This window comes from Pteropus vampyrus, unplaced genomic scaffold (assembly GCF_000151845.1).
Source record: "Pteropus vampyrus isolate Shadow unplaced genomic scaffold, Pvam_2.0 Scaffold37, whole genome shotgun sequence".
Classification (NCBI taxonomy): Eukaryota; Metazoa; Chordata; class Mammalia; order Chiroptera; family Pteropodidae; genus Pteropus; species Pteropus vampyrus.
The window spans coordinates 2,117,068-2,144,415 of NW_011888818.1; the positions used below are offsets into that span (position 1 = coordinate 2,117,068).

Consider the following 27,348-nt stretch of genomic DNA (forward strand, 5'->3'; position numbering starts at 1 on the left):
GAATACATCATAGAACATCACAGGTGGATACAAAATATAAGTACTTCTTCCCCTGATCATCTCCTTTGCTTCATTCATAGAAATACCTCAGGAGCTGCCAAGCAAAGAGTGAGCAATATAAACTATACTCAGCTTGGAAGTTCTTTAAGTAGTTAACCAGTGTACCCCATGCAGCATTGTCCTACACTGACTCAGATGTGCGTGAAAACCATGATTTCTCTAGAAATAATGCTGCCTTTAATTAACTAAATAAATAACATAAGAACTACTCATTATAATCCCTAAAGTTGCCTTTGATAAATTCAACATGAGTTGCGACTGTGCGTTCCAGTTCTTAGAAGAGTGCCGCTGTGTGTAACAAACCAGACTGATGGCTTGGACATTCCTAAAAGAGTGTTTTGGAATCAATTAATTATAAAATGGGACTTTCTAAAATTTAAAGTTCCCCACCAAAGGAACACTCTACCTGCAAAAAGCATTGTGTATGCCCTGGGTCAATGAAAATGTGCAACCTCGTATACATCCTCAGAGATGTCAGAGAAAGGGCTCCAGCACTGAGGGTATTTCTACCAGATGAATGCCAGAGTGGCTTCTTGCTTTCTGGTCCTGTGATTTTATTTTTCTATTTCCCTGTGTCCAGCTCAAGATATTCCCTGCCGCTCCCTTCTGGCTTGCTCCTAAAACCTACTACAAACCATACATTAAGGGCAAAGAAAGAGGCCTCATCTTGTCTTTGGAAATGTGGATCCACCTGAGGTGGTATTTACAGACACGATTCAAAGAAAGCCCAGGGGACTGGGCTGGAGCAGAAGGGAACAGGTAGAAAGCTGCAAATAAACTCTCTTCTACAAATGCTCTTTAGTCTCACCAAGGCACATTACCTCTCTGTTGGGAAGCCACTGAGCTAGCATTTACTATTTTGAGATTATGATCCATTTTCCATCCTACTGCTAGCATCCCTACATACCTCATAAAGTAATTTCTTCTTGTAAGATCTTGACAGGAATATTAAAAATTTAAAAACTTTTGTCTTTTACCTACAATGAAAAAACACAGTGTAGATTTTGGTAAAGAAGTCTGGTATAGAAAGTCTGGAGAAGAAGCAAGATCCCTCATTCTAATGATACCACACTGAATTATACATACATGGAAGTAAGAACATTCTAGCAATCTTGGTGACTATGACAGAGCTCCCAAAAATGGCTCTTCTAGAACTTCCTCACTGCAAATGGAGAAAACCAGAAGACTCTTCCTTTCTTGTATGCTTCTCTGACCTTCCCTTTTCCAGAACCCAGACATCCAGCCAATACATTCAAACTGGACTCAGACACTTGGAATTTCTAATTCCATCTTCTGCCTGGTCCAAGCTCTGCAGGTAACTATAGAAACTCCATTAGTTCCATCTCTCTTCTTTACACACCTGTGACTCAGAGCCTCTGCTTGCTAGTGTGGGAGCCAAGCAGCCTGCAGAAGCAGTTAATAGAACCTAGCATGTTAAAGGGATGTTTCATTAACCAAATGCCTCCATCCAGATCCAGTCTGCTTTGGTGAATTTCAAAACTAGTACCAATGACCCCAGTTTTAAAACTCCCAACGGCTACTTGCAAGAGAAGAAAATTTGTTACAGGTAGGACCTTAGGGTATGTGTCAAGTTAAATTCTACCGATGACTGCACAGCCTTAGTCTATTATGTTAAAAAATTCCACAGAATCAAAGCAAATCATGTCTTAAAAGGCCAACTTCCAAGTGTGTTTCTTACATGAGAGCAAATGGAGGGGTGTGATCAAAACCCTGATATTCCTTTAGTGATGGAAAAGTCAAATCACTTCCCCAAACAGAGAAGCTATTTTCTCTCGTTTCAAGAAGATAGGAATAACCCAATAATAATTACAATGTAATGAAATGAGGAACATGAGAAGTTACCTCTTGAGAGCAAGAAACCGCAGTGAACAGTCTGCTATGCCCCTTCACATCCTGTGCTGAAAAAGATCTAATTAGGATACTGCTTAAGACCATCCAATTGTCTCCCAGGTGACAAAGTAGAAACTCAGTTGCTTAAAAGTGGTTCAAAACTAGAACATACAGAGAAGTAAACAAAGCTATTTGAGTCTGGCAGAGAAACCATATTCTGGTCATCTAATAAAGGTGCTTTTAAGCTCTAATTTTGTTTTTCTTCTTTGAAGACAGAAATAGTTTTTAAGAAAATAAAATAGATCTACTAATTTTGACTTTTAAAACACTCCCACACTTAATCTAAATAAGATTGCTATCTCATTTTAAGTCACCTGCCCAAAAAAACTACCTGCCCAGAGTTGAACCGAGAGTGTGAAAGTAAGAAGCACTGGCCTCTGGGCAACGTAAACAGAGGCCAAAATATCTTTCTAGAAAATCTTTTGTTCGTTTGTTTGTTTTTTAGTTTATAAATTCCTTGGAATTTGCTGTGCTTTATTTATTCATCTAGCAAAACAAATGAAGCACTTACCATAAGCTATGTTCTACTATACTAGGTAGTAGGAATACAGTTAAAAAAGCCAGGGCTGATGCTCCTCGATGTCACTTTTAGGACACTTTTCAAAAAAAAAAAAAAATACACACATACACAACTTAGTCAACTAATTGAAAAAAAGAGAGAAATCTCATTAATTCTCTAAAATTATTAAACTAGAACAAAATAGCATCAGGTTATGAAATATGACACAAAGAATAATTCTATTTAGTAGGACACTTACTCTAAATCTTCAAACTAACCATCCATTAGAACCCTGAAGAGAAACACACCTGTATCCAGGTCATAAAAATACTAAAATATCAGTAGAATCCAAAGAAAACCAGAATGGGCTAAATAGAAACTTCATGTATTATGTCTCATATCTAGTCATAATCCTTTAGTTACTACAAAGAATAAGAATATAAAATCAAGTAGTGTAAAATAGAGAAAAAAAGAATTCATTTCTTTGACCATATTTGATTGGTTCATGTTTTTGTTTTTTCCTCTTTAATCCTTTTCTGTAAGTCCACATTTTCAAATATGGACTCGTTACTCACTTCCTTAGCTAGTAAAAGTGCTTCTACTTGGGTTACTTGGTTATGTCAATGGTTTTCAAAGGGGCGTGTCTGTCTGTCTGTCTGTCTGTCTGTTTGCCTGCCTGCCTGACTGCCTGCCTGTCAGTCTGTCAGTCTTAGGGGAGTCACAACCTGGAAACAGCACAGAGAAAGGAATAATGTGGCACTAAGGAATGCAAAGAAGTGGGAGAGATTTATGAGGTTAAAGAAAGTTTTCTCTGGTTCAAATAAATTTTTAAAACAACTTATATCATGCCTTTTGGAAAGGTGAAATTCACTGGAGTTTGGTATTTTACAGGGAAGTGAGAAAGAGAAAAGGGAGGGATGGAGAGATGGAAAGAGGAGAGAGAATTTTCTTATCAGGAGTTTCCGAAGGGAGCCATCCTTAGCATTTATAGATTGCCACTTATCCTTGGAGATACATACCATCAGATAATGAAAACAGCCCCCACATGTTTTAAAATCCCCCATTTAAAATTTAAATTCATTAGTTTATGAGCTGCTGGGAATTGACAGTTTTACACCCCAATCCTCCTTGCAATTTATGTAAAGGATGCCATAAAATGGAATACGGGAGCATCTCCAAGTGAAAACACCAAACACAAATTGCTAAATAAAAACGCAGCTAAAGCCGATTTGCTGTGGGTCATATAACCAAGAATGTCATTTTTATTAAGGGGAAGTTCTTTAAGCATTTGCTCCTAACCCAGCCATGCTTTTTTACGAACATTTAAAATATTAATGTACTGTTTTTATTGCTTCCCTCCTCTAACGGCATTTCTAGAACTGGTTCCACATATAAAATATGTCCCACGTATCTGCAACGTGGCAAGTGTTTCTTTCTTTCGTTATTTTTTTTTTTTTAGTAGGAGGGTGTGTGTGCCTATGAGTGGTTTCTTTCTGACAGTTTATATCACAACTAGACTGCAGTGTCCTGATTTTAGAGATTTTAATTACAATAAGCTTGATATATACTAGAGATTAGACTTTACATGGAGGTTTGTGTTTTATTTGTCTTCAATGTTAAAATTTAGCTCTTGCTTTTAAAACAAAGTTCACTGGGCCACACATATGAATTTCATATGCTACAAAAAGGAGGGACAGAAATGAATCAAGGAACTAAGTCTCCAAAGGAAAGTTGTGCCTGTCGGGGTCTCTACACAAGTTATTTCCAAATGAGGACACCTCAGACACCTTACACTCTAATGGTTCATGTCTTCTGGGTCATCTCTAAGAAATCTTTGCCTGTTCCAATGTCACAAAGCTCTCCAATATTTCTACTAATCATAATTCTAGCTTTTAGGTTCTGGTCTATAATCCATCCCAAATTCTTCTTTATACACAGAGTGAGGTAAGAATCAAGGTTGTTTCCCTATTGAGTTGTTTTGGTGTCCTTATCAAAAATCATTTGATCATATAAGTGTGGGTCTATTTCTCAGTTCTCTATACTCTTCCATTGATCTCTTTGTCTCTCTTTTCACCGGTACCACACTGTCTTGACTATTGTAGCTTTAGAGTGACTCTTAAGGTCAGGTAAGGATTTGTTTCAACGAACGCTGTGTCCCTTTTAAAAGGTTGTTTATATAAATTTATTCTTTTGCCTCTCCAAATGAAGTTTAAGATCAGGTTGTCTCAGCTATCTCTTTATAAGGCCACCAGGCACAACACATCGGCGAAGGTGCCTAGAGGAAGCTGGGTGAACAGGCCTTCACACCTGAACCTCCAGGCTAACCTGGAGTGTAAACTTAATGAAAACCCAAAGCCATGTAGCGCTCTTCTAAAACTACTATTTTAATCAAGCCATGATTCCACAGAGCTGAGGGATGTTCTCAAAGATTAAGGAATAAGGCAATAATGACACATTAAAAAGGCTGATCTCGTTTTATAGACTAACCTGCCTCCAGAAATACCTGGGAAGACAATAAGCATGTAGCTAGGGAGCACAGTGGGGCCAGACAGAAGCGCTGGGTAACCCATCAAGCCAGCTATCACACTCACCAGCACCTCACAGAATCTGGGCCATAGAGCAGATACTCAGTAAATATTAGTCAATTGAAAGAATAAGATATTTTCTACCATAAATGCTTTCAAAGGCAGCAGCAGAACTTTAGTTTCTTTGCATCAATGGAGGAAATCATCTATGGTAGTATTTCTTTCAGAGGAGAAATCAAATAGGACTCATATTTCCTACAAAACCTAAAAAGAAACCATGTCATTCCCCTAAACTGTGTTTGGGACAAGGTAAAAGGGAAGGAAGAAGCATGGAAAATAGGACATGCTTCACAAAGCCTAGGGAATAAGGACTGAGCACCAAATGCCCTTGGCAAGACAAAACACATTAAAAACAAAAACAAAATAAAATAAAAAGGCAACACCGGATGGAGCTGGAAGACGTTTGTTAGATACTACGTAGAGCCAGAAGAGGCCAGGCCCCAAATATCCCACCCCCTCATTCCTAGCCACTACTGGATCACATCAGCAATCCCCTAACTGTTCACTCTACTCGTTCTTGACCCCTTCAATCAATGGACAACACTGAGGCTGGCATGACTGTTCTAAACTATAATTAATACAAGCCATTCTCTTGTTTAAATCTTTCATTTATACCAAAGAGAAAATAGGCAAAACCCCAAAGTCCTCGATCACATGGCCCGCTCCTCACTGGCCACCACTCACACATCTGAATTTTTTGCATCAGCCATAGTTACCACTCTGCCAGAGCTCTGCACGTGCTATTCACTCTGCCTACAGCATCTATACTTGTTCTCATCCCAGGATTCAGATCAAACTTAATTAATTGCCTCCCAAGAACATTTACTGATCCTCCCAGCGGAAGCCCTCCCTGGAAACCATTTTGGAGTTGGTCTCTGTCAAAACTGCAAATGTGCTGTGGTTACAAAGTTGCCTTTGATCTCTCTAGGCTATGCATCCAACACCAATTAGCATCTAGTCAGCGTTTAATAAATGGTTGAATAAATAATTAACTGAATGAATAATATGCCCAATAAACAATGAATAGATTCATTTGCTATGAAGTTACGACCCTGGATCTTTGCTGTGTGACAATTAAAATCGCTCCTTACGATTTACTTATTTATTTTTAATTTTTTTTAATTTTTTCTTTTTTCTTTTTTTTTTTTTTTTATGCCTACAGCACCAGGTCTTCCTAGGTGGTCTCCCATCCAAGTACTAACCAGGTCCGATCCTGCTTAACTTCCGAGATCAGACGGGATCAGGCTTATTCAGGGTGGCATGGCTGTAGACTCCTTACCCTTTTTTAAATCATCATTATTGATGAATATTTTACATACTATATAGTGCAAAACATCTACTATGTGAAACAAATGATATAATGTATATATTTTAGGTGTACATTTAAAAAGTTTTTTAAAATTTACATCTTCACAGCTACCATCACAATCAGGATGTAGAACACTCTGTCACCCCAAACAGTACCTTGTCCTCCATCACAGTCAATGCTCTTCTATTTATTACTTTCTGTCATTTGGGCAGGACCCAAGTCAGAAGCAATGAGAAGGAGGGACAAAGTGAGATGTGGGTGGACAAGTCCAGAGGAAGTATAATTAAGAAAAAGAAAAAAAAAGCTGAGAATTGGAATGCAGACTAAGGCTGAACATTCATGAGTAAGTTGAGCAGCAGGGAACTCACGCTGTCCTGGGAGCCCACCGCCTGTCCCTGGACTGGCACAGAGCACTAAAGAGGTCTTCTGTAAACTCCCGATGGCTTCCTTTTGAGTACTTTGGAAATTGTACCAGCAAGTACTTTGTGGCATCCAAACCATTTTAAATAAGGGCTTGATAATTTATTATCAGGGAGCTAGATACTCTAAGGAAAAAGAAGATTCTTACAACTTTTTTTTTTATAGTCCCAAAGTAAGTTATAAGCTAATGAAAGCCAAGTCCTTAAATTGTGTAGTGCCCCTTTCCCCATAGGGCCTCCATGCAAAGTACATAACTGGTGATGAGTAGACAGTGGGTAGTTAATGAAGCATGTTAGAGTGTGACCTAATACACAGCTGAATTCAGCAGAAAAATAATAATTTATAAATATTATTTCATAGCAGTTAATATTTTGAGAGCTATGTGCTCTGCTCTTTGCTAAGCAAATTTTATGCACTATGGCATTTAATCCTTACATAGCCTGGGGAGATAGACACTGTTTTCACCTTCATTTTGCAATCAAGGAAAAGGAGACACAAGGAGTGAAATAAATTGCCCAAAGTAAAACAGCTAGTAAGCTAGGAGGTCCAGATCGGAATTCAGGTTGAACTGACTCCAAACTCTTGCTCTTGATCCTTGTGCTCTGACTTTTGACAGAGTAAATATCAAAAGCCATCCTGTCATACCAACCTGCCAAATGACTGAGGTGTCTACCATTAGAAATTACTTCTTTGGTGGAAACTGTATGATGGTATTATCAACCATTAACACTTAGCCATAGGTAATTCTTGCCATTAACATTAGTTACTATCTTGAATGGTATAAAACAGGCAACTTAGGAACAGGAATATCGGTGTTTAGGCATGGGAAATGGAGGGAAAAGCTGAGGTATATTCATATGTCCACCTCAGTGACTTCCTGGGATAGCCAAAGGACAGAACAAAGTTGCTGAGCATCAGGCAGGGCTAAAATGCAAACACAAAAGGAGGGAGAAACATACAAGGAGAGGCATATGCATGAGGTAGTGGAAAAGAATCAAGGACAAATACTGTATACCTACGCAGAGGTTTTAGTGGACTCTTCTGGATATTTGAAACTGCACAGTCTCATAGAAATAGCACAGATTTTTGAAAAGTCTGAGATTTTGGTTCACATATGTGTCAGCCAGGATCTTGTGGCAGTTATTAAAATATTTGTGAGGTTTAGTATCCTAATCTGAACATTGGAAATATACAATTTGCAAGATTATTTGGGGGGTTCCATTAAACTATGTGGAGAAACATATCTTGTAAATTGTCTGCCATAGACTATTCAATAACGTTCATCTTGTTTCCTTCCTCCTTTTTTCCCTTCAGGTTTAAGTAGTATCTATTACACAAATGGTCATACTTGGGAAACAGCTCTGAGAATATCTACTCAACCCTGAAGTTGCCTCAGAAGTGCAGGAGTCAGGCTGTTTGGTCCGATGTTGTTCTTATAGCACATCTTGTTATTCAAAGGCTCCTGTGCCCCACCACACACAAACACACAATGAAGAAAGTGGGAGTCACACTGGCATCATGCCACCTTCTCTAGTTCATCTACTTTTTGCAAATAAATTTCAAGAATTTAAATAGCATTTTACATCATGTCATTTCTAATCAAGGTACTATCTGTTTAAATGTTTTCTGTCGTGGTGATTTGGTACAGTTGGTAATATGTAACTAGATAAGGCTTGTTCTTTACCTCAGAACTAGGATTCTTCAGGGGACCAATATGATGGAGTGTTCTTTGCATAATATGCTTACTTGAGGAGCACGGTTGTTTTTTGACTACATCATATCTGCAAGCTTAGGACATCAATCACATTGTTAAATAAATACCAAGTAAATAAATGTGCAAATAAATATTTTAAACCTCAACGAAATCTCTTCTTTCTAACATTATTTTCAAAAAGCAATGGATAATTCTTCAGCTTAGCCATTGGCTCAGTAAAGAATCAAAAATAGATTTGGAGGTAAAAAGCTCTGGGCTCCATCAATACGTAACTGCAGGTCACTGTTAGAAACGTCAGGCTGCCTGCAGGAAAATATTAGAAATACAGAACTGACAAATCACAGGAAAAGCTCGTGATGGAATTATATGCAGTCATTAAAAATATTTTAGAATAATTTCTAGTGACACTGAAAAATGCTTAAGATATTATTGTGAAAGCTACAAAGCACCATACGTGGTACAACTCCAGTCCTGTAAGTATGTGTGTATGTGTGTGCGTAATGTTTGTTTTACATTTATGAAGCAAAGATGACTCTTGCTTGTTGGTCCGTAGGTTGTGAATTTCTTCCCTGTTGGCTGAGACCCATCAGCTCGAAAGCCTGCTGACGCCAAACTCAAACTTTTACACATTTTAAACATAGTCCAAGTAAGATTTTCAGCCATTTGAAGCCTGCTTGCTTTTCATATCCCAGGAAGCTGCTCTCAGCATCTGCAGCCATAGGTAAAATAGCCCAGGGCATAACACCCCCAGCCACTGCTGTCCTTCAGAGCTTTCTGACACAGAGACCCCAAGCTGCTGAGCCACCTTACCCAGATCCCTCTTTTTCTCAGGAGTTCCCATGCCCTTCTTTCCTCCAGAGTTGCTGCCAGAGGAAATAGCCTTTGGTTAAACTCCGGCTTTGAGGAAATTCTCCTAGCGAACCTGTCCTCAAAATGCCCATTTAGATTTGTGTGTGCTACTGCCACCTTGTGGTCATATCTTTTTCCCTTGATTAGCCCCCAAGTCCCTTGGATCCTTTACAATGTCACCTGAGGTCTCCTATCCCCATGAGGTCTAGAGAAGATTCATGAACGGCCACCTCATGTCACCAACCCATATTTCTCCAAATATTTTCAGTGCTTACTATTTCATTTTTGAAAAATGAAATAATGAAATATTTCCTAATGAAAAAATGAAATAGGAAGCCTGTGGTTTCCACTCAAAATGACTGTTTCACTTCATTTGATTCAAATGGAAAATCAGCCTCTTTCCTTAACTTCCAAACACAACACATGTGTGAACTAGAATTACCTGGAGGTTTGATGCTGAGTTGGAGAGTAATTTGCAATATTATCCAGTTGAACATCAAGCACTGCTGTTCTCGGAAGTCTTTTTCAGATACCCTACCACCACAGACTCCTCTACCTGTCCTATTTTCTCATTGATTCCCTCTCTTCACTACCTCTTCTCTCCTGCTCTTGCCCACAATAACTCGCTGATCACAAGCAGTTTTAGTTGGAAGTGATGGGGCCAGCACGAGCCTGAGTATGATTAGAATGGCAGACAAGAGAAGTGTTGAGTTCCCAATAGCATCGTCTTTGTAGCTGGTTTTGCCAAATTTCAAATAAGAAAATGGGGATACTTTAAAATTTATTTACAGTAAGCATTCTGATTTGTCGACATAAGAAATGTCCAAACCTGTAGATAAATTTTATAAGACTTTTTTTGGGTCAAACTGATGACATAAGCCAGGAGCAAGATCTCAAATGCTTACGAGAATAACAGCTTTGCTGCTTCTTTTATGCATTTGAGATTAAGGAAGAAATGTAAGGTAGGTTAAGAAGTGGGATTAAGCAAGTCAAGGATTAGATTATGGGAGAGTTAACACAATTATGTGCTCCCTTGAGGGTTAATACCCCCTTTGGGGAGTAGTACTTCTCGTATTTTAAAGGTGCGTTAACATGGATGCACAAGAATAATGGACAGGGCTGGCTTAAAAATCTGTCACTAAAGAAGTCATTGCCTGGGGTGTATAACTACCCACCATATCCTGCCAAGTCAGGAGTTTATGATCAGGTCACCCTATAAGGTTACTCTCCATGGATTTTTGAGAGAGAAGTGATAGGAGAAAGAGTCAGAAAATCTTAAAGCCCAACAGTCTTGTCAAAAAGTAAAACAAATAAAAACGTAAGCAATACAGAGCAGCAGGGTACCAAAAAAGTACTTTTCAAACCTTAAATGCCACAGAAATCGTGAGGGAGAGTGAGCATCAAGAGCTCAAATGCCCAGGGACATGGCACCCAGCAGAACTAAAGCAGAGCTTGGAACTCTTGGCAGGGCATATTGTTGGGGAAGGCCTGGGGAAGAGGAGGAGGAAAGGTGGGCGACATTTTAGAGAAGGAACATGATCTGGGCAAAGCTACAAATATGAGAAGTCTGGGGAATTCTGAGTAGCCCAATTTGACTGGAAAAAAAACAGTGGGAGGAATGAAAAGTAGGCTAAGAGAGGCAGATGGAGCTAGATTAGGGAGAGATTAAGATATCAGGCTAAGGTTTTGCACTATATTTTAAGCCAGAGTTTTTCTAATTGAGAATTTGTGAGTCCCTCAGTGTCTCTCTATAGACTCTAGTTTAAGAAGCATAGCATGACTCAGAAAAGGGTCTAAATCTGCCAATACATAAGATTCCTTTGCCAAAGCATTTGGAACAACTCCTCTTCTCCTGAGCCTTAGTCTTAGCCTCTCTCTTCATGTCTCTTTCTCTCTCTCTCTCTCTCTCTCTCTCTCTCTTTCTCTCTCTCTCTCTCTATCACTCACTAAGTCACTCGCTCACTGTACAGGAGCCTAACTTCATTTTTTTCATTTGCAAGTTTTCCCAATATCCGTGAATCCCCCATATTATACCTAGATCAGAGATCATATGTACTACCAGCTTTGAGGCCATGTGTACAATCACGTCAACAATCATCCCCCTACTCCTGTCAACGCTGCCATCTATTACCAAGTAGTATGTACAAGGTCAAACAGCATTTTAGAAAAGAATCAATCCTCCTCTTACTCCCACTCTCCCTTACCCCACACTAAGTGCAAGCTGGAACCCAGCTCCAATTGATTGCAAGTGAGGGCCTGTAATGACTTACCAGTCTTGGCGAGAGAAGTCTATTACCCTGCAAACATACATCATGTGGTTTTCATCTCAGGTCCACACACCATGTCAGGGAGCCCCCAGTGGGAGTGGAATAGTAAATTCACTCCTGGGTTAATAAAACTTTGTAGTAGGCCACAATGACAGACAAGGTCCTGACTGTGACATGTGAGATGGCAATTTCTGAACAGGTAACCAAATCTATATTTCAAAGTAAAAACTTAGAAAGCTTCAAAGGAAGGCAAACAACAGAGCAGGATTCTGCAAGTGACAGCACAGAATGGGGAGGTGGTATGTTCCAGCAGAACTTTATTTGCCATCTCCTCCTCCTTCCTTGCTACAATTCTTCCATCTAATAATGTGTTTTGTCCTATAATTTTTCCAAGAAGATGGGGGCCATTCGACCTTCCCTTGGACCACTAACAGTAGTTGGACAATACAGCACCAACAAGATAGCACCAATATAGCAAAACACAGAAGTGGTGTAGGAGATGGGCTCAGGGTTGGGTATGAAATGGTGTGAACTTTCTTGTAGTAGGATCAATAATGGCCCCTAAAGCCCCTCTCAGATCCTAATCCCTGGAGCCTGTAAACATTACTTTGTTTGGAGAAAGGGTCTTTGCAGATCTGATTAAGTTAAGGGTCTTTACACAAGGAGCTTATCCTGGATTATCTGGTTAAGCCCTAAATGCAATCACATGTATCCTTAAGAGGAAGATGTGTACAATCAGACAGAAGAGGGGAAGACACTATGCCCAGGAAGACAGAGATTAGAGTGATATAGCCAAGGAATGCCAGCAGCCACCAAAACTGGAAGAAGCAAGAAACAGATTTTCCCCTAGAGTGTTCAGAGAATGCTGGTCTGCCGACACCTTGATTTCAGCATAGTGAAACTAATTTTGGATTTCTGTACTCCAGAACTATGAAAGCATAAATTTTGGTTCCTTTAAGCAGCCAAGTTTGTGGTAATTTGTTACAGAGGCACAGGAAAATAATACACTTCTCAACCACAATCCCTTTATATAGGCTATTTTTGGAAATAACCCAAAGAGTATTTCTGCTGGGCATAATCCCACCAGTTATAAAGTAGACTTAAATGCAAAATTACCTTGTTAAGGAAGGCTGTAGTGCCCATCTCAATTTCACTGCAGAGTCAGTTAGAGTAAATTGGAATTATCTCACTCACCACACCAGAGGGGTAAACATGCCTGTGGCTAAATCATTAATCACTCCAGTAAAAATATATGATATAGTTCTTCATCCACGGACCATGGCTCATTCTAACTGCCACTAGTCAGGGGACTGAGTCTCACAGAAGAACATATAAAATGCTCATGGCAGTGCTCAGACAACAACTGCCGGATCCCTGAGCCCAGGAGAATGATCCAGCTGGCCATTCACTGTTCCTAGTTTTTTTTCTTTCTTCCACTCCCAATCCCCAACTCCAAAGTTAAAAAAATAAAATAAAATAAAACTGAATTGTCAGAAACCATAGTATCAAGTAAAAATGAATTGTAATTTGGCAATAGCCTCCAATCACATACTTGGACTTTCAGCAACAAAGAGGACTCGGGCTATTTTAATAAACAGTAAGATGAAAAGCAGTGAGCCTACAAAGCATGACAGAATTAGAAAAAAAAAATTATAGCAATGTACAAGGAGTTGCAATTATATTTCCAGTTAAAGAGAGATGGAGGAAGTTTAACTCTATTTTTAGCAATTTGCATGTTTCCCACAAAGAGCTTTGCTCTGGTTAATAGTCTTGATGATGAAGAAGAAAAAATGTGACCTCCTGGTTAACTAGTGTCATTCCCTGCAGGTTCTCTAGACACTTTGAAGCACTTGGCACACTCAATTCTGCTGGCCTCCAGGACTGCCTATGAGTGACATTGTAAGGATTCTCTTCCTAATCCTTAGCCTCTGACTCTGAGTCCTTCTCTTCCCATCAGCTAGTGCACCTATACTTTCTCTCCCTCCCCATATCAAATCAGCTGTATTAGTTATCTACTGTTGCACCACAGATCACCCTGCAACTTACAGACTTGAAGCAACAGCAAACATTAATTATCTTTCACAGTTTCTATGGATCAGAATCAGAGAGAAGCTTAGCTGAGCGAGTGTCTGTGGCTTACAGTCCCTCATGAGGTTATGGGCAAGATGTTGGTTAGGGCTGGAGTCATGTCAAGGCTTAATTGGAGCTGTAATACAAATTTCCATGTTGGCTCACATGCTTGGTAATTTTGTACTTGCTGCTGACAAAAAACCTCAGGTTCTACATACATGGAAGTCTCCATAGGTTTGCTTGAGTAGCTTCATGCCATGGCAACTGGCTTTCTCCAGAATGAGAGATCCAAGAAAGTAAGGTAGAAGATCCAGTGCCTTTTATAACCCAGCTTCAGGAGTCACACTTTCTTTTTGTAATATCCTTTTGGTTACACAGGTCAACCCTGTTCAATGTAGGGGGAATTTTTCACAGGGATATGCTTACCTAAGGCAAGGGTCATTGGAGGCCATCCCAGGGACTAGCTACCCATAGCTTTTCCTTAAACTGCTGTGGGAATGCTAGTCTCTAAGACCTGGCTAGAGAATTGGAACAGGTTTGGGCGTAGTCATCTTCTCATGTCCTCCTGGAATAGAAGGCAGGGCTAATCCTTAAATTCTTTGGGAGATTTCAAAGAGACAAGGAGTTATCTGAGTGTAGATTCTATAGGCAACTGCCCATTCCTTAGGTGGGCAGAGCTATGGTATGTTAACAACTATTTTTTTCTGAAATGATGATAATGAAGATGATGTTGATAAAATGCTTTGCAAGCTCTTATGGTGTACATCATTCTATTTAAAACTTACAACAACCTTATGAGGTCTGGAAATTGATTTATTTACACAAGGTAAAGAATTCAAGAGTCAGAGCCAAGATCGGGACCTAGACAGGCAGATACTATGTTCTTAGCACTCTATTATCCACTCCCTACAGAAGAGCAGCGAAGCAAAAGATCATCTCTCTCTATCTAATTTTCCCCAGATCTCTGAGCTATGGAAATACATTTTTCCCCAACCAAGTCATTCATGGTGGATGACATTAACAAGAAGTACAAATTTACATGGATCTGTCCAAGATTATGAAAATTCTCATCACACTGTACATAAATCCACTGATTTCTCAAAAAAACATAAATAAATAAATCTAGGGATATAAGTCAATGGAAGGGCTTTCATTTGGAAGATAAACTTGCGTTTGCACTAATTTATATTTTAAAAATGTGAACCCTCTATAAACAGGTTCTTCAACCACTAGTTGACACACTAGTTTATTGAGATTGTAAGTATGACAAATTTTTGGCAGAGCTGGCTCTGGTAATTCTTCCTATCCCTTGCAATGTGACTTTGCCATGCTTCCCATCAAGAGATGAAGCTTATTTCTCTTGTCCTCAAATCTAGATTTGGCCATGTGGCTTTCTTTGGCCAATGGGACATTAGAAAGTGTGACATAAAAAGAGGCTCAAAAAATGCTTGCATGTTGGGGCTTGCCCTCACTTATTGTTGGGAATCTTGAGACCACCCTAGGAAGAATCCCTCACTAGCTGCTGCCAAAACCAAATGGGGAAGAAATGAGGTGACTGACTGACAGCCTACCAAATGCTAGTCATATGCCTACTCAGCTTTGAGCACCCAGCTCCAGCTCAGCCACCAATGGACTGGAGATTCATGAATGAGCCCTGGCAATACCAGTGAAAGAATCATCCAGCTGAGTCCAAACCAAACTGCCCATCCACAATGAAAAATGAGCCAATACATGACTGCTGTTTTAGTAAAAATGCTAACTAATTCAGTAAGGCCAAGGAATGATTCTATAGTGTTTATCAGTGTGGCACACTGGTTAGATCCCCTCTAACAGAATCATCTGGGCCTCATTAAAAAGGCAACTTCCTAAGATCCACCTCAGAGAAACTAAATCAGAAATTGAAGTGATGGCCAGGAATCCTCATTTTGTCTTATTATTCCAACTTATAACCGAAAGTTTATACACTTTTACCAACCTCTCCCTTTTTCTCCCACCTACCAGCCCCTGACAACCTCCATTCTACAATCTATCTCTATGAGTTGGAAAAACAAACAAACAAACAAACGAACACTTTTTTTTTTAAGATTTCACACATAAGTAATGTGCAGTATTTGTCTTTGTCTGCCTTATTCCACCTAGCTTAATGCCCTCCAGGTCATCCATGTTGTAACAAATGGCAGGATTTCCTTCTTTTAAAGGCTGAATAATATTTCTCCGTGTCTGTGTGTGTGTGTGTGTGTGTGTGTGTGTATCACATTTTCTTTATCCTTTCATAGATGGACATTTAAGTTGTTTCCATAACTCGGCTATTGTGAATAATCCTGTAATGAACACAGGAGTACAGATATATCTTTGGATAATGCTTTTGTTTTGGGAATCCATCATTTTAAACAAGTCCCCAGATGACTGTTACGCACATGAACATCTGAGAACCCAGCCCTCATGTTTAATGGAGGGTCAGTGAGCACATGACAGCTTAGAATGTGAAAGGCTCTGCTTGGAGGATTGAAGGACAAAGGACTTTGGACATTAAGAAAATTATAGTTTTGTTGGTTTTTTCTTCCTCTCAACCTTCTCTTTCCTGATCCTTCCCCTCGGCCCACACATTTCATTATTGCTTTTTGTTACCAATAATTGGAACGTCTCTCTCTTTATTTCATATGCAGTGTATATACTGGTATGTTAGCCCACAACCTTGACAATATAGTCTAGACTACAGAATAATCCTCCCTGGAGAGCCCTCAGTAGAAATCCATATCAAATAACTAGGGGTGGTCAGATTGCGAATTCCTATACTTTGGAAATGATAAAATGCTAAATAGTCTGTCATCCTGGGATGAAAACAGCAGGTGTTACAAATATAAATTTAGTGTTGAATCTCAAGAGAAACAAGAATAAAATAGGCTAGAATGAATGTTCAAGTTTATCCATGTTGCAATATACATATTGTCATGATATATATCTAATTAATAGTCTGCATCTTTTTCTAATGAGTTTCAGAAAATTTCCAGAGGTATAGGCACTCTGGCTTCCTACTCCTCTGGTGACTTCGAGGCAAATACTGTTCACAGGTTATAATACTAACTGTAGACATCACATGAGCTGTTTGAAGGTACATTCTGCCAAAGAAAGTTCTTTATCAGTCTGCCAGAGATCCTAAATGTTCTTAATCCTTTTTTTTTTTTTTTTGCATTCAGTAACTGTTTTCAAGTGTGTACTATATGTCAAGATCATTGAACAGCAGAGGCATGTAAACAGTCCCTATGCTCAAAGAATTCACAATCTTATTAGGAAACGATGGAATTGAAGGTTATGGAAACTACTGAACTGGGGGCATGTGAAGTTGCCTAGAGAATAGAAGGGAGGGGAAGAGAGAGGAGAGGTAGGGAGACGGACAGAGGGACACGGAGAGAAAGAAAAGGAAAGAAGGAGGAGAAGAAGGAGGTGCAGGGGGAGAATGGAAAAGGTTTCAGGTATCGGAATGCCTCGACTTCACTGTAAGGAAGGACGTATAGGCACCTGTGAAGCAGAAAAGAGAAGCCACACAAACGCATGAGAGAACGTGGCTCACCTGAGGAAGTACAAATACTTCAGTAAGCCTTGGGCTCGCAGTGCTTCAGGGATGAGGAAGCTGAGAAAGGCAGGTGTAAGAAGATTCTTCTGTATATCAGTAACAAATGTGACCCACACCCTCCAGTGACAAGGAGTCACAGAAGAATGGAGTTAGTTCTTTCAGTTAAGCCTGATTTAAATATAAATGTGTTACCCAGGAGTATTATTGCAATGTCAGCTCAATAGAACCAGTTAATATCTTTGCAAAGACTGGCTAATTGTCACATAAGAGAAGCCAAACTCAGAGTAAAAGACAATACTTACCGAATTGTACACTTTAAAATGGTTAAAGTGGTGAATTTTATGGTTAAAGTCGATTAAGAAAAAAAAGAGTACTTTTTAGTAATTGTCACAGAAAAGTGAAGGAGCAGAATGTGCCTGCAACCTTCCAAAATTTAACTTAAAGAAATTCGAATATATTCTAGAAAAAACACTAGCATTGTTTTAGAACAATTAGAAGGAATGAGCCTTGTCAAGTTGAAGGTAACATTCATCACTGAATGGTGGGGAGGTTCAGAGCTAGGCACCCTGAGATATGCTTCTGTGGTATGCAGATTGTTTTGAGCTAAGGGCAAGTTAACTTCAGGCTCAATAGAAACTTGTGTACCTCCATTTTAACCACCTAGAAGATCCTGATTTAGAGGCCTTGCCCATAATAAGAGATTATCATTGATGATCTCTTTTTGACCCATTTATATGGCAGGACAAATTTTTATTTACTAAACATCTATTCTTTTTATCATTCTGCAATGACCTTTCGAAGCCCCCAAGGCTCCTTGCCTCATTCCTAGCTCAGGATGTATTCTATATCAATGTTCCCTTCCTATCTCTGAATCTCTCCTGTATATGGGGTCAGTCATTCTCTCATGTATGTGGGGTTCCCATACATATGTACATACTGAATTTGGTTATTTTTTCTCGCTAATCTTTCTCATGTCTATTTGATTCCTAGATCAGACAAAAGAACCTTGAGAACAGAGGAAAGTGTGTTCCTCTCTCACAGTGGCAACCATCATTTTCCTTCCAAAACCAAACTGATGCTTAGCTTGAAAGCCTCAAAGCCACAGCAGCAAAGTCAGCTTCTTCAGAGTTACTTTGTAAACCAGAGAGCAGGGAAGCACAGGCAAGCCTGAGGGCCTCTCGTTTCATAGTCTTCTATTCTGAGGCCATCAGAAAATATTAATTAGGCTTTCAGTGCTTCTTTTTACATTCCTTCCCTCATAGTAGTTTGTTCTCATGCTAATCAAATTTTTGACTCTTCAAGTCTCTACTCCAAATGCAACATCATTCACTCATTTATTCATTCAATAAAATATACTGAGTGTTTATAGTGTAGAGGCCATGTCCAAGGCACAGAGATAAGATCTTCTGCCCTCATGGAACTCAGTGTAATACAAGAGATAAATTTGAATATTTGCAATACCATGTAGTTAAAGATAATGTTAGATGTATATATAGAGAAAGTGAGAGACAGAGATGCACAAAAAAGGAAGTAATCAACTCCATGGACTCCAGTGGAGAGAGATGAGTGAGAACACAAAACAAAGGGGACCATGGAAGCTGAAGCTTCTCATTCATCCTCAAAGAGTGGGTTGTTTTCCAGAGGTTTATTTAATAATATTATTACATTTTACTAATTAGGTTTTCTAATGATTTCTAGCTTATTGTAGAATTTTTAAAGAAAACAGAAAACAAAATTCTAGAGGTGGACACTATTTTAGTTCTATTTTAAGAGTTATTCCTCCTAAAAGATATATTTTTTTTCTTTTTTGCTTTTATTCTCTTCTTCGTATATACTCTTAAAAAGTTAGGAACATAATGCATGCACAGTTTTGCCTCTTATTTTTTGTATTTACTTCATTAACTTGAGCAGTTTCCTATATCATTAAATATTCTCTAATATTAATTCAAATTTATAATGATTACATACTCTTTCACCCTAGAATTGCCATATCTTAGGGTTACCTGGGTAACAGACTCTGAGACAGAGGTTTGCATGCTGGAGTTTTGCCGGGGAGGATGTTCAGAAGGCTGCCTATCAGGAGGTGAGGGAAGCGGGACTGGGCAGAGGGAGAGTCTGGCATCTGATGAAGCTGCAATGGAGGCTTTAGCTCATCTAATGGGAAATTCTCAGGTAAAACAGCCCTTCAGAGTAGTCCCAAACAGAGGCAAAGGGGTTGAGTCTCTGCATCCTTGCATGAATGGGTCACTGGACGTGTGCTGATATAACCTTGGGCAAGGCAGCTTCCTTTGACCCAAGGCTATTATAGCAGAGGGACTCAGCTATGAGTGGTCAGTAGCCAATACTCCTGACAGCCTGAGGACTGAGTGCCTTGGCCCTGAAGTTCAGGAGAGAATGAGTGGCATACCACAGCATCCACCACCTGTTGCAATGCATTTATCCACTACTGTACTGTTGTTGGATGTTTAGGGTGTGTTTTAAAGATGAACAGAAAGGAAAGAGGGGAGAGCTTTCCAGGTCAGCTGGGACAGTGAGAATGAGGGCCCAGTGAGAATGAAAAAAAGAAAAGAGGGAGGGGAGGTGAGAGAGAATGAACTGAGAGAACAACACATATAAATCCTCATAGCAGGGATAGAGGATTGTAAGCAGACATAACAGGAGGTAGGCATGGGGAGAGGTAGGCATGGGGACAGCCAGGTAATGGGGCTTGAAGTTTATCTTGTAAGAAATAGGAGACATTGAATGGTTTGTCCTGGTGGAACCAGAATTTTAATGAGGGCAGCTGCTTCTGCTCATGGACACAGCATTCTCTCTTAGCACTTGGCTGGGAGACCTAGAGGTGGCAAAGTTGCTACCAGATAATCAGCCATAATTTGCAGGGTCCTCTCCAACTGTGTATGCCTTTATTGAACTATGGTGACAGCCTAGCCCAAGGCTCCTTGACTTTACAAGGAGCCTCCAGGTCTTGACATATCTCTCTTCCCAGTGTCCAACAAGGGTGGTCCTGGCAGAGGTATAACTGAGTTCAGTGAGCCTATGGAGGGAGCCTACGAAGTAGAGTCGTAGGCAGGAGATCGTTAGCCAGAATTAAGTATACGATGTGATGTGCTCCAAGTGCAGGTAGAAAGGCACAGTGCACTTCCCTTGGCATGGCTCTTCCCTGCTCACCCTCCTCTCCCACGCAGACTGGCCAACACTGGGATATTCTGATCTAGATAGACAATAGGCAGTTTCCTGCATCCAAATAGTTTAATCTCTTCCCCAAATTGGTCAACTGATTGACTTTTAGAAAAGGAAGAGCTGAGCTGAGAATAGGTGGTAAAGTAAATCATAGTGGGAACTTTTTTCCTGAATGCCAAGCAGGGTCAGGAGGACAGCAACACACAGTTCTGGCCACTCTGAATTAATAAAAACCTTGCCCTTAAGGCAAGAAATCTCCATTGTTTAAGTTTGTCAGGCCTTACTAAGCCAGTAGCTCTGTGCTGATTGTAAACAGGGTGGGGTGGACAAGAGAGCCAGTGTGTTGCCATGGTTACAAGAAAAGCAGTAATTTGCATGTGCATAGCTATTGTCTTGATTCTAGGAAGTTTATTTAGAGACAGGCTCACACACTGATGGGCAGAAATGGCTCTGAATTTCTTGGAATCATTATGGAATCAGAGATACGAACCTACCATCCGAAGAGCAGTGTTGGTATCCAAGCAACTAAAATATTCCCGACACACTGAGAGAATCCAGGAGACTCCTGTGAACCTGGCACTTGTAAAGCAAACAAGATACTGATGTCTTAGTCAGGAGGAGCATATACTGTTGACTCAGATTCAGATTCAAAATCCAAAAGCGAAAGCGTGATTTCAATGTTCATTTATTCATTCAAAAATATATTGGACAACAGGTACCAGACACTGTTTTAGGTCCAGGATATTGTAAGCACCACTTACCACCTGTCATGCCAGGTGAGGCAGGTACGCTTAAAGACTCTGCCCTGCATGAGAGACGTGCTGCAATTTGTGACAGGGGCACCTGGCAAGGGCAGCTAGAACAGACACCACGAAATATGATGCGGGCCAAAGACAAATGAGCCCTGCTTGGACGTAAGCAAGCTGGACCAACAGGGCTGTATTCCCAAATGCCAGAGTCTGCATTGTTAACTCTGCACAAATGCGGTGTCGTGATGTTTCTTAGCAGATACTTTAAACATACATGTCAATACTTTAGAGGTGCTTTAAAGAAAAAGAACAAAAAGCAAAAGAAGAAGTTTGTTGCACGAATTATTTTGATTAGAAAGCTACGTAGCTGTTAACTAAAAATCCTTTCCAAGTATAATGTAGTACGGGAAGGTAAAAAAAAAAAACAAACAAACAAACCTGACTGAGATGCATTTCCTGGTTGGCATACCATCAGTATTGCTGTGTCCTGTATCCAGGGAAATAGGTTGCATAAAGAGGAACCCCAGAACTAGGGTGAGTACAGTGCTTGGCAATGAAGCTTGAGGTGGGTCACTGCATCTCCATGGCATGGTTTAATTTGTGAAATGGAGGGGTTGAGTAGGACGATCTCCACTTCCAGCTGTGCCAGTCTAAGGTTCCATGGCACTTAACATCTTCTACTGGAAGAGCAGCCCAAAACCTAATCCCCTTACAAAACAGCTGGATGATGGTCATGACATGTAATCAAAAGGTCAGATCACTTATGCTATGCCAGGAAGTAACACCTCTTTCTGAGCTGGCAATTATATGGACTCCTGTTGAACAAAAGTAATTTTTAATGTTTCTCTTTCCCTCTTTACTGTTTATAGTTGTCTCTCAGAGACTAACTAGAAATACCAAAGCAATACACCACAATCGTTCCCCTGGGACAGTAGGAAGACTTGAATCAGAAATGAGGAGTCCTGCCCCCCTCCCCCGCCCCATCACCATTTACCACTTGACCTTTGGCCAGCTCTCAGCTTTCTCTTCTGCAAATTGGGAAAAATAAATACAGTCTGGGATTTAAAAACTCTGAAAATGAAAAAGAACGATTCTGGTATTAAAATATTTTATACGGAGTGCCCTTAATTGTCTTCCTTCAAAATAACTCATTTTACGGAATAACAAGAAGGCCCAGTATTCTATTACAGCTCTCAGGAGAATCTGCAGAGCAGATGTTGCGTTATGACAAGGTTACCCTTGCAGATGCTGGGAAACAGGAATGAAATTAAACTACTGTTTCCAGATACCACCCCCTACACGTATTTAATCGTTTTTCTTTCTTTATTAACGTCTGAATAAATGTCTGTCTGGGAATGACTGTGGGTTGTTTTTGGTTTGTTTTTTTTGTTTTTCCCTAACTAATATTTTTGTTTGTTTGTTTTCCCATTTTGGGTATGAAAGGTGTTTTTGTTGTTTTCTTTCATTTCTTTAAAATCAAGAATGGCATCAGCTCTTGTAGCAAGCCCACTTTGGGGTCTGCAGCATAAAAGGATCCAAGTCTGTCTAAAACACAAAAAGACAAATCCACAGTCTTTTTACTAAAATGTGATTTTCTTGAGAGCTGAAGTCTAGTTCCAAGCCTTGGTATTTTCCTTTGTCTGCCGGTGAAGAGATGCTGATGAAGAATGAAAAGATGAAGAGACAGAAGAGCAGGGCCTGGCACACAGGCTGCATCATTAGCTCCTTGAATTCTTAATTTAAGTGTTCCCTAATTCAGACATCAGAGGATGGCCTGTGAATGTGAGCTCAAAGGTAAAAGGAAGAATGAAGGCACGGGGCACAGATGCCAAGAGGGAGTATTCTCATTATCATCATCAAGGTCTGGATGCTCTGCAGACTCCAGGTCACCCTCAAGTATCTGCTCCCCAGAAGGTGAGAGACAGTCTCCCTTAATTAGCACGTAGGCCCTAAAACGTGTTTTTGTTATTCAAAGAACCAAATACATACACATTACATCTTAATAATACCTACGTTTCAGAAAGTTAATTCAGGGCAAATAAACGATATTTTCACTAAAAAAAAAAAAAAAATGATTGCACCTCCTGCCCCAAATGGGAAATAATTGGTTATATTTTCTATAGTTTGAATAAAGTATGAATAAAATAACTATCAGGAGGAAAGACCTAACCTTGACTCTCCAGAGTTATGCTCATTCTTCCTTAACAGAAAGCATTAGTGGGCTTCTTTTTATCCTATTGATTTAACTTTAAAAGTGAAAGTTCAAAAAGTTTAAAGTGTAAAAAGCTTTATGTAAATCCAACTTCTGAAAACTGATTCACACAGAATGGGAGCTTATATTTAATCTTTTGTAAAAAATGAGAATTTATTTTCTAACATGCACGAGTTCCACACATTCCTAGTGTTTTGTTGTTGTTGTTGTTTTTAAACTCATTTTTTTTCATACAACAATTAGCTGCAAGAGGAAACTGTTTCTGTGCTCACTGCCTGGAAGGAGAGAGACCATGCCACTGAAAACAACGGTGCTGACAGTCCCACGAGTCCTCCAGCAGTGCCAAGACTGTTGACAACACAGGTTAACACAGATACTGCAAGATGTGGTGAGATTCTAGCTCCAGGCTTGCTCGTAAGCTTGGGAAAGAATGAAGATGAGACATCTGCCTTTTGTGGGAGAAGGGGCCACAGTGTCTCTTGTGTCTCCCATAATACCTTGCATAGGATTTAAACCCTTGGTTGATTTATCAGTGGGTGGTTAACAAAACCAAATGCGTAGGAACAAGGCATGAGGGAAGTCTACAAAGGAACCCAGGAAGTACACATAGTTCATGGCAGTTTCACTGGACTTAAATATAAGGGGCCGCTGAGGTTTAGTACTTTTCCTCTGTTTCTTTTAAGATACCTGACATCCACTATGTGCACTTCTCTGGAAATTTGAGAACCATATAGTCCCTGCAGAAATTGCCAGTAGCGCCCTAATATGCATTCCCTCCTTGCTGATCCTTTGCTGGGAACAAGGCCACCCAAATACAGACTTTTCAACAGCCTTCCTTACAGCTAGAAATCAACAAAAGATGCAGTTCTGGCCAATGGGATGGAGGCGGAAATGATGCATGTGGCTTCTGAGAGGTTTCACTTGAAGGAGAAGGCAAGCCTTTTTCTTGCTCTCTCTCCTTCCTGCCAGCTAGAATGTGAATGGAACATCATCTCAGTTCATAAAGCAGAAGACTCTGAGGATCCTGGGTCTCAGATAGGTTTGACACCCACTCAGACCAACTGTGAACCACCCATCTGGACTTTTCTGATAACCGAAATGTATCACTCTGTTGTTTAAACCACTATTATTATTATTTTTTTATTTTCAGCCACACACAGCTAAACATAATCTCTCTCACTGAACTTTCTTCCTTCCAGAGAATTTAAATTTACACCTGCAGTTCTCTGGCTTCAATGGTTGAGGTCAGAAGCTGGAAACTGGTTTTGCATGTGCACCTGGTTTGGACCCATTTGGGGGTGACTTCACTCCCTTGACAGTCATCAGCTACATGGACTTCGTGTGGGAACATTCGCATGGTCTCAAACTTTTGCAAAGGCTGTTCTGCATCAAGGCCACAAAGTGAAACGCTGGCTCCGGGCAGGGAACGTCAAGGAGAGAGCTGGCCCTGGGAGTGCCCGGGTCTGCAGCGAACTGGAGGGGGCGTTCCGCCTAAGACAGAGCGCTGCCCCTCAGCACCCATCACTGGCAGCCAAGCTGCACCTCAAACCCCATGATGACAAGTCTTACAGTTTTCAAGACTCACTGGAAATGTGGACTTTCATAGGAAATTGCTAGTTTTAAAATCAAACAAAAAATAAAAAACAGACAAACAAACAAACAAAAACTCTGTGTGCCAAATAAAACGTGATTTCAGTCAAGATTTGTCCCACTGGCCAGTAGTTCATAACTTTGAGTCACAAGCGTGGGGAGAGGCACGGTTGTCAAGTGAAAACTCGAAATGCACATTCTCCCAACACAAAAATAGGCATTACTGTGAGGAGAGAATTTAAATTGCTAAAAATGTGATATAAATGTCAAAACTACCTAAAATCAGTTTAATAAATTATGAAATAGAAGTAAAGTTTTAACTTCCGGTACCATAAAAATAGCACCACTTCCCATTCCATCCCCTATTAAGATGGAAACTAAAAATTAAAATACTTCAGATACACCATCTTGAAGACAGATTTTATCGTACATCACCCATGCCACTTGGTGCGCATCAGTAAAAAGCTACCCTATTGCCAGATAACAGGTAAGCTCTTCTCTCCCCAGCATAGCACATTCCTGGCAATAGAGGACCAGTGGTCAGGGGCCCAGATCTTCCACTTTTGTAAAGTTCCTTTTCTCATCTCAGAGGGCAACAGGGTCCCAGGTTTCAATATCTCCTCGTATTAATTACACACCTGCCCCCTAATTTTAACCTCTCAGGGATGCCAAAATGAGACTAAGAGCAGGTTGGACAGACTCAGCCGTCTACCAGAACCCACAGTATCCATCATCCCATCCCTCTCCCTTCGACCACTCTGCACCTAACATTCTCTTTCTGCAATCAATTACCGTCTCCACCCTGATGGCCTGTGCCAGGAAATAATGCCAAAGGCATTACCTCACAGCACGCAAAGCACAGAGTTCCTGGGTTTTTACTGCAGGTAAAATTCACTCTGCAGCGACCTGGAGGTCCCTTAGCTTAAGGGACTCTCAGAACTACTCCTAAATAGTTTGACCTCCTAATTTCAGGTCTCTCTGAATTGTTACAAAAGCAAATGCTAATACAGACTCTCTGGGGTTGCTTTTATTCCAGTTAAATGAAAGGCTCCCTAGAGGTTCAGGATTTAAGATCCAACCACTTCCAGCAGAGCCAGAGAGGTCGCCCCCATAACCAATCAAGCTCTTACTTGGAAGAATTGCATGAATTGAGCAGAAGCACACTATGTAAAGAGTAAATAGGCATGTTTACTTTTCTTTACACCTCTGGTTTTCAGTCACATGGGACTCAAGGCTTTTGCCGAACACTGCCAGTATATGGTCCACTTAACTACACATAACTCCTGCTGCGCTACTTTGTAAAATGAATTATTTGTAAACAGAATGATTTCTGACAATTGATAGCCATTATTATCTAAGATATATTCATTTTAAATTTCAGATGTATGTATATGAAGATACATATATATTTTCTGAGGAGAGGAGGTTAATCGCACAGTGAATAAGTGAACATTGAAAAACGTAACGGGATTGGGGTGAATGTATCATGCCACACTACTGAGCCAATGGAAGATTGCTACGGGCCTTACTATTCAAGGTGAGCTGGGGGACCAGGGGTCAGGAGCTTTTAAGTGTGGAGTCTCAGACGGAGTAGGAACAGAGCTTGTTACACGTACAGAATCCCAGACCTGAGTCAGAATCATATGCTGCATTTTAATAAGATCCACAGTTGATTCCTACGCACTGATTACAATTTGAGAGCTTCAATACAAAGAGAGCCGCAGGTGGTATTGGTAGACATCCATGTCCTGGCAAGAACAGTCAGTCTGGAGTCCTAATTATACCCGATTAACAAAATTTCTTGACTTCTTAGTTTTCCTCATCTGTATAATGGGACTAACAACATATGTCACAGGATGGAGATATTTACTCAGTAAATTCCGAAGGACTATTCAACTATAAGGTTACCTGCATTAACATTAACATTAGTTACCTGCATTCTCATTATGTGGGCCACTTTGTGAATATATTACCCTGGAGGAATTCACCTTGAAAATGCCCTAGAAGTGTTGGCTAGAACTAAGGACAGAAAGCCACTTGCCTAAACATGAAAAGCTAGAATAAATATGGATAAGTATAACAAACGATTTGCTTTTGAATATAAAGACAGGCTATAAAGAGAAGTCTCACTCCTGCCTAAGTCCACCATAATGATATGAATACAGTATATGGCAAAGCAAATAGTGAAAAGGAATTTTTAAAAAATCATCTTAGGTATGCATAATTCTAAAATATTAACTCCTCACACTACACTAAAGACACGGGGACAAATGGAGCAGAAAAAGTGGAAACGATGATTAAAAAGAGAAAAATAAATAAAGACAAATTGTAACCCATCATTATTTAGCTCAAATCTATT

General features: G+C 40.0%; 1 protein-coding gene and 1 non-coding gene across 7 annotated transcripts in view; both read right to left on the bottom strand.

Moving 5' to 3' along the window:
- CTNNA2 (catenin alpha 2) overlaps window positions 1-27,348 on the bottom strand; it is a 1,043,800-nt gene that overhangs the window by 524,223 nt on the left and 492,229 nt on the right. The window lies entirely within an intron of this gene.
- Window positions 6,209-6,327, bottom strand: LOC111738354. The gene has a single exon (XR_002779834.1). It is a non-coding gene; the product is annotated as a 5S ribosomal RNA (ribosomal RNA).